Below are 16,640 nucleotides of genomic sequence, written 5' to 3' on the forward strand. Positions count from 1 at the left end.
CTGTTAAGGACTGCAGCAGGGTGTAACCACAATTGGAAATTTCCTACTTTGCTACACAAAATATAGCAAGTTTATGAAATGCTTCTTGCGAAGAACGATTGGATTATCAGAATTTTTAGAATCATGTAAGAAAACGGGCGTGAAACTTACACCGAATAAGCTAAGGCATCGTTAAATTTTTCTCGGTGAATCAGAATTATCGTATACTAATTGAACATCGAATCAACTCGTCTATAGTGACTCACTATTTTGATACAAACCTCATCATCAGGGGTAGATTTGCTAACTCACTAAGATTTTTTTTCGCAAAATAGGTTACGATGTCTGAATTACAAATACGTCAAAGCGTGGTAGGTTGTCAGTGGATTCCTACCAAAAGTTAACAGCATTCATCAAATTTTTTTTTAGTTTTTGGATATATTTCGCTTCAAACTACCGGGAAAATATTGCAGCGTTTTTCTTGCTGAACCATATGGGGCTTGAAACGAAATCACACACAGAACCAGCCCAACGCAACGCACTCGAATGAGAGGAGAAGTGGTGGTGGTGCTGTGAGCGAATATCGCGGATTTTTAATTGCCTCGTTACGGGTCGGATGGCGGACCCTGGACGCTGTCCGAAAACTCCTGAGCTAATTGAGGGCCCGCTATCGGGGTGCCCCAACCTTTGTGGCCCCCGACGCCGACGTAATCTCGATGCCATTTCGAACGGCGAATAAATTACCGCCTCTCTCGTGAGATTCGCGACGCTTCTTCTTTGCCAGTGCAAATTGAACGTAGGTGAAAATCTAGCTGGAACGCGATTACTCGGCCGGTGATTTAATCTTTTGCTTTTTCTTCGTTTTTTAATTCATCTTTTTGAGGGCCCAAGTCCGTGCGAAACGCGCTGTTCGCGGTGCCAATTACTACGGACGTTAGTCTGACGTGAGGGAGGAAAACGTCCCCGAATATATGCCGAGGGGTGCGAAAATCGGAAGAGAGCCAGGGTGCAGGGAGGGTGAAAAGAAGAAGTAAAAAACGCACTGTGCCCGGGAACGATGGAAAATGTACGGAACTTCCAGTTTTCTTGATTCATCTTTGGCCTCTCTCGTTGATTTTGCACAGCTGCACGATTGATTCGAAATTCAAGGTTTCTCCCATTGGAAGAGAAAAGTATCGTAAGTAGAAAGATCAGATTATTCACCATGAGAAATTATATAGAACTCAGTTGTATTCGGTTCAAATTCGATTCGAATTGAAGAAAAATATTATTTATTTAAAAATCAGTTTAAGCCAATTTGTTTTCACGAAGAGAGAAAGTAAAGTTGTTACCACAAAAAATAATTTCTAATTCCCATCATTTTTTCCATAGCTAAATTATAAATCCCTTGACAATTGAAGGTTTTCCATGACCTCTTTTGAATACCCTAACATTTTCAGGTTTTCCAGGTTTTCCAGGTGCGTGGCCTGAACCCTGGCATCTTCAAGTGTACACCACAATATCAATTATAACTATACAATATCAATTATAACTTTCGAATAAAATTAACGTCTCAATGCAAGTATATGCAAGTCTTGTATCGGTACCTGTACCAATAATGCATACACACTCCTGAGTACAATTTACACAATAACGTATGAGTGACACAATTACTCATACTAATTATGTATTTAGTATTCTATTCTATTGAAATTACAAAACACATTTGTAATTTATGTCTCATTAAAAACAACAATTTTACTCATCATTGGTATGTCAGAGATTCTCGGAAAGAAATGGGTAAATAAACGCATTCAAATAGTGATAAGTAAAGAAAGCCGCTGGGTGGTGGTTGAAAAAAAGTCGTTCAAATCCGTCGGTCGCTCTTGAAAGAATATATAAGCAGTTCCCCGGTTTCCCCCTGATCGCGAAGATAGTAAAAACCTCGCTGCCGAAGAAAGCATCGAGTCAGATAAAAGGGGGAGGGTGGGGGTGTCGGTGGGGTTGGGGTTGGGGGTGACCGGCGCTTAGCCTCCCGGCCGGTTCGTAACGGCTGTAACTCCTGCACTGCACTCACGCACTGCACGCTACGCACGCGTGTGTATCGTTCGAGTTGGGGGTGCGGGGGTGAGGGGTGCAAAGCCAGGGGACGGGTCTCTCCCGTCTGGGTGACGTGTTTTTCTGGCAGCCAAGGGGTGCGCACCCCTAATTATAAAATAAAAAAATCAATATCTTACCCCACGCAACTCGGTTCAAAAAAATAGGGCGACTCCCTCGACCGCCTCTTACGTCCCGGAACTCCCTGAGCTCGGCGTCATCGCCACCCTAACCCAGAACCCAACCCCACCTACCCCGCGCTACTCATTTTCACCCGCCGGCTCTGATGCTTCGGGCTGATACTCCGTTTCGCACTTTTTTCATTCCTTCTTTTCATTATTTTCTAATATTTTCTCTGCTGCTCGAGATGCGGGGCTCGCTTTCACTGCATTGCCGGAAAATTACAAAAACACGATTATCACAATTGTATAAGGTTTTCAAGCGGTTTTAAGGGTGTGTTTTTCGGATCCTGTAATGGGTGATTTTCAGACATTTACTTTACGATTCTGAAACCAAAAAACTATTACCACTAAATCTGTGAGTGTGTAAATGAACCGCATGTTTATCTGAATTTTCGCGCCAAATTTATTAGTTTGAGTCTTTTGCAACAATTAAGAAAAGAAAATCTAAATATAATCAATGCTGATTATTGTTGTAACTTTTGGTACAATTACCATTTTCACTTCTATTTCGCCTGCTTGCAGTTTAAAATTAAACGAAAGAGATTGTATACCCAAAATTGAAATTGGTTCGTTCTTCACTGATGATAATCGACTGTAATTTACATAATTTATCTGGAAAATCTGAATTTGCTTTGGAAAAATTGTTGACCGATGCATCGAATTACTTCCCATAAAATAACGTAAGTTTCCAGAACACTTAAACGAATTCAGTCGATTAAAGTATTTATGAAGTGCCTGTTCTTCTCCATTTATCCATATCTATATACCTATATTCACAACGTTTGAAAACGTAGACAGATGATCGCAAATAATTTTCCCGCGAAGCGTAACAATTTCGAGAGAGCACAGAGTGTACGACGATTCGTTTTCTCCACAAAGCTTGCTCTTCGTTTCACTTTTCACTCACACGTACGGCGATTGAAAAAAATTGTCAGTGCTAAAAATCGGACGTGAAAAGCTGCTTTGTAATTGGTCCTGTCATCGATGACCTGAAATCGATAAAAATGACGACCGATGTTAGCGTCGATCAGCGTTAACAGCGTCGGACAAATCAGCCCGCTGCAGTAGATTAATCACCCTATCAATCAGTCGAAATGACGATAAAGAAAAAAAATTTCGTTCGAATTAAGGGGATGATTACGCTTTCGCAAAAAAAAAAAAAGAAAAAAATGGTCCTCAGTTGTTTATATTTACACGAATTTTAGTTAAAACAACGATTTTGAACACTTCACACGAAGTGATTCGATGAAATTTTGTGCAAATGCGATTCTAATATGAAGTTCACGCCAAAACTTATAGAACGATTCTTGCCTGATGATGAAATATCAAAGTTTAAAATAAAGAAAAAACTGGACTCTTTCCGCTGTATAATCTCCGGCTATTTTACGAACCTACCCGTATCAGTACCAGCTTTTCAAATTTTAATTAACCATCAACGGCGCAAGGGTGATCACCCCCTTATTAAGAATAATGATAGTAATAAAAAAAAATGTTCTTTCCAGAGTCTAGTTCCACCAAGCTCAACTCGAGTCCCCAATTCCTCTCCAACGGTTGGGGGTTTGTAAGGGTATAAAAAATCCGAACTGCACCAAGTGTACAATATATATATATGTTTATTCCGAATCGGACATGAACATCGGACGCATCGACGTTGCGAGTCTCCCATATCGTAGTCAATCAATATCTTACATCCCGACCCCGCAACCTGCACGCACACTACCCCCTCGACAAGAGTGAAAGAGAAAGATAGGGCGAAAGAATGAGAGAACGCGAGCATTTACGTATTTTATAATGCGTGTAAGGGTGTGAGTGCGTGCGTGTGTAGCGTATAACACATTACGGTATAAAGAGACGGGCGCTGGATTTCTTTCGCCCAGCATAGCAAAGTCGGGGGTGCCGAAGTTTGAGGCGGAGGGTTGGGAGTCGGTGGGGGTCGGGGGCGGCACATCGATTTCACGGATTCTCTCTCGTTTTTGTCTCGGGGCGCGCGCGACGACACATTCAAATAAGTAACCCCTCTCGCCCCGGGTCCCGTCGCCGGGATCGGGGGTTGGGGGTTGGGGGTAGGAGGTGCGGGGCAGGACGGGCCTGCACGACGAGATTAAAAGAGGAATCAATAGCGCCCTCCTTCCCTCAACCTCAAAGGCCTTCTTCGCCATATATTGAAATGCGCTAAGAGGAGCTGTCCCCCCCCCCCTCCCACCCTGCTTCCTCCTACCTCAGTCGCCGAGACCGCGGAGACCCATCCAGGGATTCGCGACCCCTCCTCACCCCACACCCTACACCCCACACCTCACTCCCACCCTTCCCACATCCACAGCCGCCTCTCCATCTCTCTACACTTCTTCGGTTCCTCTTGGACAAACATTTGGCTCTTCCGTAGTCCTGGAGGAGAGGAAGAACGGGAGGAATGAGGTGAAATAGAAAGAGAAACAGAGATTTGGTTTGGGTGTACTGGCTTTTCCGAGGGAACACGCTTCCGTGCTATCATTTGGTTCCTTCTTTCCTTCTTCAAGAACTAGTTGTGTGTCTGGGAATGTTGCACGGGAACTGGTTTGCAAGTTATATGCATCTATGCATGCTGGGAAGAACGGGAACAGGGAGGAAGGTTTTCACTATGGTGTTATATATTGGGCTGTGCTTTACAACCCAGTGCGGAGAATTTTTACATGCTTTATATTTACGCAGGATTCGCACTCAAATTATATTGAATTATATGAGATTATGTAAAAAAAAAATTCTTACGAAAATTTGGGATGCAAGAATTGAACTGGTATATTATTTTAACTCTGTCTTTAGCTATCTTTGTAGAATGACGAATCACTATTGTGTTTTTCATGTGCAAGTAGATTTTGAAAAAAGGAGGCAATCCGGTTTTCTTTTAAACAATTTTAGTCCGTGTGGATCAAACGAGTATAAATTGAGAAAATTTAGAATTCACGTACAGCTCAAGCCTGTGAGAAATTTTCTCAACTTGCAAAATATACAAGAATTGAAATATCAATATTTGCATTACGTAATGACTGACAATAAGAGAACTCAGATTGTCAAACAAAAGAGGAATTAACTGAAAAATAAAAACACTGTACATTGGAACTCAAGATACTGTTGAAAACTTACGAAATCTTTATATTCTGATTACCTTTTGGACTTTTGAATTCGAGGAAAACATTCAAATTATTGCTGTCACGAATTGTTTACTCACCGGTAATCACGTTAACATTTAATATCATTCTTTCAAGCTATAAAATTTCATCGCTTTGTACATATTGACACCATAATGTTAAAAACATTTGGTCAATACATATAAAGCCATAATCAGGTAATTAGAAAACAAATAAGATAAAAATGACTTGAATCAAGTTGTAATGATATTCGAAGCCTGAAATGTATCGAGTAAAAATGAATCGTTCGGATCGCCTGCGTCAAAGTTGGAAAAACGAAAAAAAAACAAACGTTTAAAAAATCTCTAGGAATGTTTTTTGGCTATAGGCCAATTATTTTCAACATCCTGGGGTCAAAATCCACAGAGTGACGTTAAACGTAATTGTTGGTGCGTAATCTGTTTGTAAAAGTGATATAAATTGGTTTAATATAAATATTTCCTCAATTTTCGATGACATATTGAGTTTCTGTACAAACTGTGTTGTTTTTCATTTAATTCCGCTTCCGACTGTCACTCTTGAGTATTCTTCTATTCAAGCATTAATTTATGCAATTTTCCAGATTTCGATTCCTGTGTTCCGAAAGTTGAAATTTTTTTGTACATGCTTGATTTTCAGAGCTACCTGAGATCGTCTCGTTAACCTGCGCAAGTATGCACAGCCTCGAAGTCACGTGGCGTCGTTAAAGAGAAGCCTGGCTCTCTTTGTACCTTCGCCAGGGTCTCGGACTTGGTTTCATAGGTGGAAGGTACACGCGGAGTTCGACGGAGACGGAGAAACGAGCGAAAATCTCCTCTCCACTTCTTCCTGTCCAATTATACGGAATAAATGACGTCTGTGCGGGGGTAAGGACTGCATGAAGAGAGGGGCGAAGGGAAGCGAAGGGAAGAAGGAACGAGCCGAGAGAAACGGGCTCTCTCTAGACTCGCGATTCGTAGCTAGGAAGTAAATTTCTCTCTCAAAACGAAACGTCCGTCGTTCGATATCCACGCATCAACAGCCGCAAGGACCTCGCGTATTCGCGTGTAAATACCGTTTGTCACGTGAAATGAATTCCTTGATTTTTCTGAATACACATGAATTTTTAAAGAATTTTTTCGTATTTTAAAAATTTCAAATTCATAAGCAGAAACGTGACATTTTGTAGCTACCTAATCAAAGCATTCCTTCACGACGGAACCTTGGATTTTTTATTTTCACGAATAGAAGCACAGCTTAAGACTCACCAAATCGAGCGAAGCGATATTCGAGTCACTCTCATATTTGGGCTACATTATACATTATATAATATTTTCAGTCAAGACATCGTGGACCGCCGCTTCTCGGCGAATATTCGCGTTTTTTCATCAGCCATCTCGAACGGTTCACAACCCAATCCGTTTCTATTCCGAGAAGTTTTTACAAGTGAAATGTACAGTTTTGTGAAAGGACGCGAAGCTCGCAGTCTTAAAATGTTTGAAAATCGGAGTATAAGCTGATGTGTTAGCGGGGGAAAGGAAAAAGCGGAATTCGAAGAATCTCGCTGAGAGGAATGTGAAGAGTTCAAAAAATCCTCCATTATCATATTATACGCGGAATGAATATTTCCCTCCGATGACAGTGAAGATCTCATTCTTATTGGTCACCGTAATCAAAAAATACAGTTTTGAGGAAAAAATGAAAATGACTTTTCTAGTTATAACCTATAGAAAATCTACTTTGCCTTATTATTCGTTCTTGTAACCATTGCTGTAATCTGATGATGGCACAACAATCAATTGATATTTTAAGGTTCTGTTGAACTGGAAACATTAGGTAATAAATTATACTTCACAAGTAGTTTTCTTGTAATTTTAACAATATTTGAACCGTTATACATATATTGTGACGATCCACCCAGCTTATAATTATAATAAAACTTTCTGCGCAATCCCCATTTCTTATGTGATTCCACTCTTTTGTTTTCCCTACAAGCCCTGTTTTCCTTCCATCTATCTTCTATCTCGCATCTCGCTGGGCGTTATAGGTGCTCGGGGGTGCTCGGGCATCTATCCACCGTCACGTATAAGCGCGGACAGAGCGGGGGGCGCGGCTTGGTCAACACGAGCGAAAAATATATTAAAGGCAAACACATGCATGCTAAGTAAGGAGGGAGGAGCACCACCCCCTCGAGTTTCGCCCGCTCTTTTTCTCGCCGCGCGTTTTCCTTCGTGTGTGCAATGGGGGTGCTCTAGGCGAATGTGGAGGTGAACGACGGATATAAGGATACGCGAATTCTTACAGCGACGAGGGGAAAGCCACCCCGTTTCTTTTCTATCCTCAAACTCCCAGCAGCTACCTTCTCCATTCCTTTGCCGACGAATCGCAGCGCCCACCATACACACAGGAACCTGCATACCGCCATTTTTGCAAATTCTAACAGGTCGATGATGATGCAGATGTATAGAAGAGGGTGGAATTCGCCGCTGAATAGTTCTCTGAATTGTCACCTCTTCGCGAAATACATTTTCTATGATACGACATGCTCGCTTCAATATAAATATGCAACGGATTTTTTTTTTTTTTTTTTATGCATAATGTGAATTGCTAACAACAGAATCGTCCATCGTCTGATACAGTTCAATGCTCAAATGCGCATGCGCTACAATCCAAGAGCAGTTGTTTGTCAGAGTGACCAACCGTCATAAATTTAGACGACAGTTTTCCTCGATGTATGTAACCTTAAAAAGTTTGAAAGCTGTCGGTGTTAAACTCAAGTGCCAGCGATAACTGTCAAAAATTTTGAGGTTACGTTCATGACTGTTGGTCACCCTGGCAAACATTTGCACTTGGATTGTAGCGCATGTGCATTAAATTATAGCAGACGACGGAACATTCTGTCGTTAGCAATTCACACTGTATGTAATAGTTAGATGTACTTTAGCACCCGGATACGATGACGTCACATAGCATCTTCATCAACCTACAGATAATTTGCTTATACTTCATTTCGAGTGATGAAAGAATAGAAATTACCAGATCTTTCCTCCTCAATCTACTGCAATGCAAGTCCATGCTTCGATATTCGATCGATATTGATTCTTATAGTATTTAATTGGAAAAACTCTGCCAAGTCTTACAAAAATGACGAGCCTGCAGAGATTGTTCTTCGTGAAAACAGAAATCAATTGCAAGATATGATGAAACATTTAAGAACCTCGAGAAAATAAATCCGTACTATTTTCTCGAGGCGACCGTATAGATACCTACATAGCTACACCTAAATCGTGTCCAAGAGTGAGGTCGACAGGGATGGTTCGGAGGGGTGGATATAACGTGTTCAGGGGGTGGTAGAAATTAAAAACGTGACTTTGCCGCAACCCATATAGTAGCGTCTACGTCATTGCTCGAAGCTAACGAAAAGATATGACCCCTCTTCTTACTCACCCTTCGGTGGCTACAATTACGTCGATCTTTGTCGCGCAAGCGTCATCGAAGCGGCATTGCATATTTTTTTATTAGCGGAGCATTTTTTTACTCTGGTTTCTCCGAAGATGTCGATTTTTCTTAATTGCGGGCACGACTGACTAATCAGCCTCCCAAAGATTTCCACACGTTCAACAGTTTCTACCCTCTCGACTTCTTATAATAATCAAGAATGAAACGAAGCGATAAAGACGTGATATCGACAGAAATAAGAACTTCACGAAGATTGTTATATTCGCAAATCTGATTTCACACCATTTCCTTGAATATGCCTAGTTGCCATTACTGTTCATCTAATTAGAATGTGTTTCTTTCCCGTTTTTATAATTATTAATAATGTTATAAACATTTCTCAAAAGAAATTCTTTTACCAATGAATCAAGAAGTGAGACAATTCGATAAATCGACAAACATCTATTCTTTTTTTTAATGATGAATCGATTAAATATCAACTTATAAGAAACGGAGCAAATAAAATCATAAGCCAAGAATCGGGCGAATGCCTTTCAAAAAATGTGATTTTCTCAATTCGCTATTTATCTTCTTTCATCCTCTGTTCAGTTCCCGTTTCACCAGACAATTTTTTCATTTCCGTATATTAGAAACGAATTTATTCTTCAATTCCTCAGAATAGCTGCTGTAAGCATGTAAGTTGCATAGCAAATACACTATTTGATTGGTGCATTTTCACAATCGTAGATATATTGGTGTGCAAATGTGTACCACAATAAAGTACCTGATCCACGTTTTTGTTTTTAAATTACAATTTTTCCTCGATAATGAATTTCTCACCAAACCGATACTTTCTTCACACGAAGGACAATTTTCAAAATCGAATGAAAAATAGAAATTAATCTAATATGAAAATCAGTAATTTCTGTTATGTTTCGCAAAGAGCTGCGCGATTCCTTAACCCGGGTATCGTGCGATTCCTTTTTATTCGAATTCATATCGAGGTCGCGGAATTTCTGAAGATTCAAGGGTGGGGGCGTCTGCCACAAGAGTGGCCGGGCATCCGTGTACCGACGTTTCGCGCATTACATGTAGGTGCGGAAAGGGGTGAAGGGGCTGCGCCCCAAAGGCAGGCTGAACGGGCGATCCGTTCGCGAGGTCGCGGTAAATGGAAGGAGGAAGGGTGGGGGTGAGGTACGGAGACGTATATTTTACGTGCCGCCTTTATTTCGATACCGGCAGAGGTTCGATCCCCGTCGAAACCTAATTTGCCTTCCATCTCGCCGGCAAACACTCGGAGCGGCGCATCCACGCGGGGCTGCGCTTCGCGTTTTCGCGTTCCCGACGGATCAGGGGGGGACCAGGGGTGGGGGTGGGTCCAGGGGGAATACTCCTGATGTATCGCTCGGATATTTTACACGCACACACGATCTCTTCCTCACAAACACGTCCACCTCTACGTGACGCCAGTAGAGGGGGAGGGGGCGGTAAGGCGAGGGTGTTTGACGCACGGGGTGTCGCAAGGGGTTGCGGAGGGGGCGTGATACGAGCGGAGGAGCTTCTCGAGCTTATTATAATATTTAACGCGAACCAAACACGGCCGAGACTCGATTTGTAACTGGCGTATATTACATGTATAGGTGTACCTCACACCTATTCTATCTTTTACCTTATATTTCTCATACCCCAGTTGACTCAATCGCCACCGTTGCACGCAATCGCTCGACGCAAATCGACTGCCAATTCCAAAGAATGTCTTTCGCGTCATTACGAACGACGTGAACGAGAGAGATACCTACATATAACAGTCGTGTTACATAGGTATATCGTGAGAGTTGGGGTTGATACCGCAATTTTTATCCTTCATATATCAGCGTTTTTTTTTTTTTTTACTTCTAGCTGATTCGTTCTGTTCTGTTTTCGATGGAACAGTCAGTGACGGTCAATTATAGGATTGTTATATCAACACAAATGTGACTGGTGAAACACAGAGAGAGCAAAAAAAAAAAAAAAAAATTCCGAAAAGGATCCCCAAAGTAACTATTCGTTGTAAGAAGCAATAGGCTAGAAGATAGAAGAGGATAGAAATTAGTTCTATATATTCCAAAATTGTGGAACTAGCGCTTATTCGATAGGTGCGAATGCGAAGTAAAGAGGTGAGAGAATTTTTGATCCCTCGGCTAGCAGCATTTCGTCAATTAATACGCAAATCGATGGATCTATCATTCAAAACTTGCCGAAGTCGTCTAAATTCATAGTTCTTTCCGTTAGTTAAATATTTAACATCAAGAAAAAAGTTTCAACTACGTAGCCTGTGATATTAATAAATTGATAATCAAAAAATTGACGAACCCTGTTGTGATTGAAAGTAATTTACATCTGACCGAAACCTAGATGAATAAATTGATCTGTATGACCTAAGAACCAAAAGAACCAGATAAAATAAACATACATTTTTATAAAACCTAAGTTTCAACTGTCAAATTTATACTTATATACATTTTTAGCCATTAATCTTGACACCACGATTTTATTTTATTGTGAATGTGATTGTAATTAAAAAAATTAACAAATATACTTAAATAAAGAAAAAAAAAAAACAAACCAAAAATCTTATTTACAAATTATTCCCCAGATTTTATTTCTCGACTATCCCATATTTAAAATGAAATGTTAGTTTTTAAGAACAGAATCCGTTACACCGTGAATGTAATTCCCGATATTATGAACCTTGCCTATACAAAGCGACGAAAAATTTGGCAAGATTACAGATCCAAGGTGGGTGCGTTGAGCTTTATTGAAATTATTTTACACTGGCACGACGAGATGCGCACAGGTACTTGCTCTCTGTGCCAGTCATATGTGGACGTCAATGTGTGTTGTAGGTGGGAATATATAAACACCTACATAAGCCAACGGAACTGCCTATAGTGGATGAGGAAAAGTTCTGCGAGAGCGTATGCAAACCCGGCAATACATTATGTAAAGATGATGGGGGGTCGCGGGTGGCGCGGTACAGTCAGATGGCACTTGACGAAAAAGCCGGCGCCCTGACGCTCTGCTCCCACGAGAATTCAACGACGAATGTCGATAGCTGAACCCCGCCCCGCCAACCCACATTCGAGGATCTCCGACAACGAGGAAGGAAACGAAGAGAAAAAAAGATAGAGAGGGAGAGAAAGAGGGAGAGCGAGAGAGAAGAAATAATATATGGTTTGAATCAATCAACATTCGTTGAGAGCTTGAGAGTACGAATCACGAAAGAAAATGCTAGAGATATGCTCAATATGGCCGCTGTTTACTGACTTAAGATTTTGTTTCAGCCTTAAGATTATTTTCAGTACCTATTGACTGTCAAGTGACACTTTATACTGCGCAAAATAATGCCAAGAATATCTTCATTGCAATTTCCTTCCGACACAAGTTCTGAGAACTCAGAATTTAGTTGTCAAAATTAGGCGCATGTTACCTTCCATTAGCAGGTTGACTCGATCGTGGATACTTTTTCTAACGTGAAACCGAAAAAGTCTGTTTACAGATTTGTTACAGTTATAGTTGTTCCTGATTTCTATGCGCAATAACTATAATACAAATATATGTTTATTACTCACAATGTGACTCTGCACGCAGGGGTAAACATTCTTCCGTGACGATGAGGCTCAGCGATTTTTATTCTTCACCAGTTTAACCGGTATTATTTATTTTTATTAATTTTTCACTTCTAGAGATAGAGACGGAGACGTTTCATCCAGCCCGCGAAAACGTCGCGTGATAAATCATGCGGGGTATATAATAGTCGTAGTCTGTTACTTTCATGGGTAGTCCGGAGACCTCAGAGTCAACGTAGTAGGTTATGTTATGCTGGTGTACAAACGCGCGTGCTGTTATGTTTACGCCCGGCGATGTCGTTGCTGTCTGGCAATCTTATAAGTTAATAGGTGTGCTTCATCATTGTTGACCCCGCTTCTCATCGCTCTTAGCGCAGGTTATATGCAGAAGTATACCTGTATAGCGGACATTTTATGTCGTCTGCTGCTATTTCAGGATTGATTCAAAAATAAACTAGGCATGCCACTCGGCAGGGCAAGGTGAAAAGCTCTTCCTTTTTCTCTATCAGATGTTTTGGAAAGATTTGTCTTCATGCACACTTCAAACTTGGCTAAATTATATAGTGTGGAAAAATTTCTGAATAGTTTCTTGGCGTATCGAATGAATTGAGGAGTCTAATTTTTACAATTCATCCTGTTTTTGATCCTACACATATCAATGCGCCTGTAATCAGGGCAGATGTAACATTGTGCGATTAACGAGTTTGAAAATGTACATACAATAATCGAGTAGATCCGTACGATAAAAATACGACGAGGTGAAGAACCGTTAAATTATTGTCGTAAAAGCGAGAAGTGGCAGAGCACTGAGCACCGCCTCGTAATTTGAAAGTAAAAGGAAAATGAGAGATGATCGTTTTTGCACGTCGTTTAAAGCGGAACCCTCACGGAGTTTAAAATCGAATGGTGAGGCGAGTATACACGTATACGTTGGAGGAGCAGTGCGGAGAGGCGTGAACGAAAGGTCGTAATTTTTTAAATCGCTGACAGGTAGTAGATGGTGCCTACTATCCATGCGTGTATATGCTTATACTGGTTTTAAGATCCCTTTTCCAAACGGGCCATTGTCTAACGAGACGTTGCGACGCACGACAACGAGTCAAACTCGTTCTTAAATCGCCGTTGGATTATATTTTTCAAGCTGTGTCTTGGTACGCAGGCTTCACATATTATCACGATGAAAAGAGCAACAAAATTTCTGGCTCTGTTCGCGGAGACACGCTGTGCATCAAATGCAAAACCGGGTGTATTCAAACCTCAACTGGGTTGTACAACAGCTTGGAACTCGTTTATCGAACAACAAAATTCAATGATCACTTACCGTCGATCGTGGAAAAAGATGCAGCTGACCGATGACGTTGAGTCCGCCGCCCTCAGAGATTTCAGAGATCTAACACCGTGTTCGCACAATCACAAAAAATTATAACACTGAGGGGTAATGAACGATCGTCACTATTTAATCCTGCAAATGTAGCCGAAATGGAGACGAGTCCAACGACATGTAACACGGCTATATTTCGACTGAGCACGCTCAGATATTGTTACTCAAAGTGCGACAGTAGAGACAGCCCGTTCGTGGTCGGACTGAAGCGAGTCTATCGCGTCCGGCTTTGTCCGCAAAGTCACGATATCTCGGGTTTCCTTAATGCGAAAATAGCGTTGTTACGTATCGATGGATTCGTCTCGACATCGGCTACTATTCTGTTGTGTTAAGACACACGCTTACAAAAAAAAAAAAAAACAATTATTACTAAAGTGGGTAGAGGTGTTGGAATCAACGTGCTTGCGCGGTGGGAATCTGATTCGAATGTCGTCGAATTAGTTTAAAATATTGCAGAAAATATGTTGGGTATATGCTGTCTAAAAATTCCGGCGATCGTGTAACATAGCAGGAAAGATCAGAGACGGAATAAATGTCTGTAGAACCGTAAAGTCTTGTAGGTAACTGCAGTGATACCGGTACTCAATGCGGGCAATAAAATTAAATGAAGTCGTTATACTCGGCATTATTCTCAGCGGCGAGCATTGCAGGCGAAGCTTTAAGTCCGTTATTTAAATCATTGTACATACGTATACGTATATTATATAACCGCGAATTCCTTCGCATGCATGGATGATTTATACAATGGTCTTTCTAGTCTCTCGCGTTTCAAGATCGCCTATTATGTATACAGGGTCGGCGTTATATTTTCGCCACGAACGTACGCAAGGAGAAGAAAGAAAAAATGTCTTTTTTTTTCTCCGTAAAATGAACGAAGTGAGAAAATAAATTGAATTTGCATAGTAATATATACATATGTATAATATATAATGCGAAAATAACAACTCAGACATGTAATTTTCTGATAAACTAGCGTTTAATAGAATACGTTGATGTTTAAGTACAGTTTAGTTTTTAGTTGAGTTTCAGAAAACCAGACGACTTTAGATACAGTGTATACATTGGACCGGGATGGGGGTAGGAGGAGGGGATGGGTTTGGGATATTGGGGGTAAAGTGGGATCTGTGTGTGGTCTTTGTTCTTTCATTCTCTTTTTCCGACATGGTTCTTTTTCCTTCTATTTTCAATTAAAAATATCAAACTGTAATGTGTGGCGTTCACACGTTATCTCATTTTCATTCCGACGATATCGTATTTCTCTATACCTACAGGTCTGTACATAACATGCGGTACAAATGGTAAGAAAAAACTTTTCTCCATCTCCCTGGAATACTGCCTGATAAAAATGAACGTGAGAATGTTCTTAAGAAAACAAGAATGCCAAAATGAATGCCAGAATTAAAAATGTGCAGAAAATGAGAGGTTGTGAATTCAAAGTTTATATATACGCAAACGCGTATCTATCCCATGGATGCATAGGCGGATGGATAATCCGATAAATCTAACCCGGGTAATGTAAATTTCGTAGTACGTAGCAGCTAATATTCGGGAACGGAAATGGGACGCGTGGCGACCGGATATAAAACGAGGTTCGATATAATCGAACGGGATGATCCCGTCCGCGGAAATATTGTGGCATCGACCTCGTCCCTGATTGTATTTTATGTATCTGAATCCACGTTTAATTCTCGAAATATTCCAGCAAAGTTTACACGAGCTTCGGCGGCCTTAAACGCGTCTCTATTTTACTACTTCATTACTTTTTCCTTTCGTTTGTTTCAATTGTAATCAGTTTTCACTATAATTTCTTGAATTTGAAAAAAAAACAACAACAATCCATTATCGACAATAATAAAGTTAACAAATTGAAATGTGTGCGTAGATTTTTTTGTATCTCTTACAAAAGAAAGTCTACACAGTATCGGAAATAATTGTATAAACAGTAAGGAAATATTGAGAGTATGGCAGTTTTTTGTAAATAATATGTCTGTTTCAATATATATAAACGTTAAGATTTAGGATCTTTTTCCGAACGAATAAACGCGGTGCGCGTGTTTATGTATGCATGATCGAACAACGATGTCGTACATACATGCGCATATGTACTAAATGTGTAGGCACATATCATGAAATGGAGTTGGATCGTTTTTTCGTTCGTATCTCGACAATCGCATCCCTGTACCCGAGGTTGGTGGTGATGGGGGTAGAGTCGTCCGGATGATCGACAATAACGCGTGATTACCATATCATCATTATCATTACAGCGAACGATCGTCGTCCAGCGGGCGAGCGATGTTTTAGTATACTACATGACAATATCCATCATGTGATACATTATTTTTCTCTCTCTCTGGTTGTACTTTTTGTTATAATTTTTTATTCATCATTCGTTTTCATTCATTTGTTTTTATTTATTTTTTTTTTATTTCTCTTTTTTTTTTTCATCATCAAATTTCTTTTATTTATTACATATATATATGTATATCATAGGAACCAAAGTTTTTCTTTTGTTTTTGTCTCATTTTTTATAAGATTTCGAATTCGAATTTACTTATTTAAATTTACGTCGCGATGATCAACCGTACAGTACGCCGGACAGGATTCAAGGTTTTTCGGGGCAAATTTCTATGTAATATAATATTATATATATATATTATATATAGAGTGATTTTGCGACTGATGGGAAAGGAATCGGGTGCATCTTGTGTCTTACTATGTGACTGATGGGTTCGGGGTGTTTCTTTCGGTTTCTTTTTTTTTTTTTCTGCTTCTCAGTACAGGATACGGGGGTGTTTGATTTGTTGCAGATCTGGATGGAGATATAAGGGGGAGGGGTGGGGGGGAGGGGGTAGGA

This window comes from Diprion similis, chromosome 6, assembly GCF_021155765.1.
Source record: "Diprion similis isolate iyDipSimi1 chromosome 6, iyDipSimi1.1, whole genome shotgun sequence".
NCBI classification, from domain to species: Eukaryota; Metazoa; Arthropoda; class Insecta; order Hymenoptera; family Diprionidae; genus Diprion; species Diprion similis.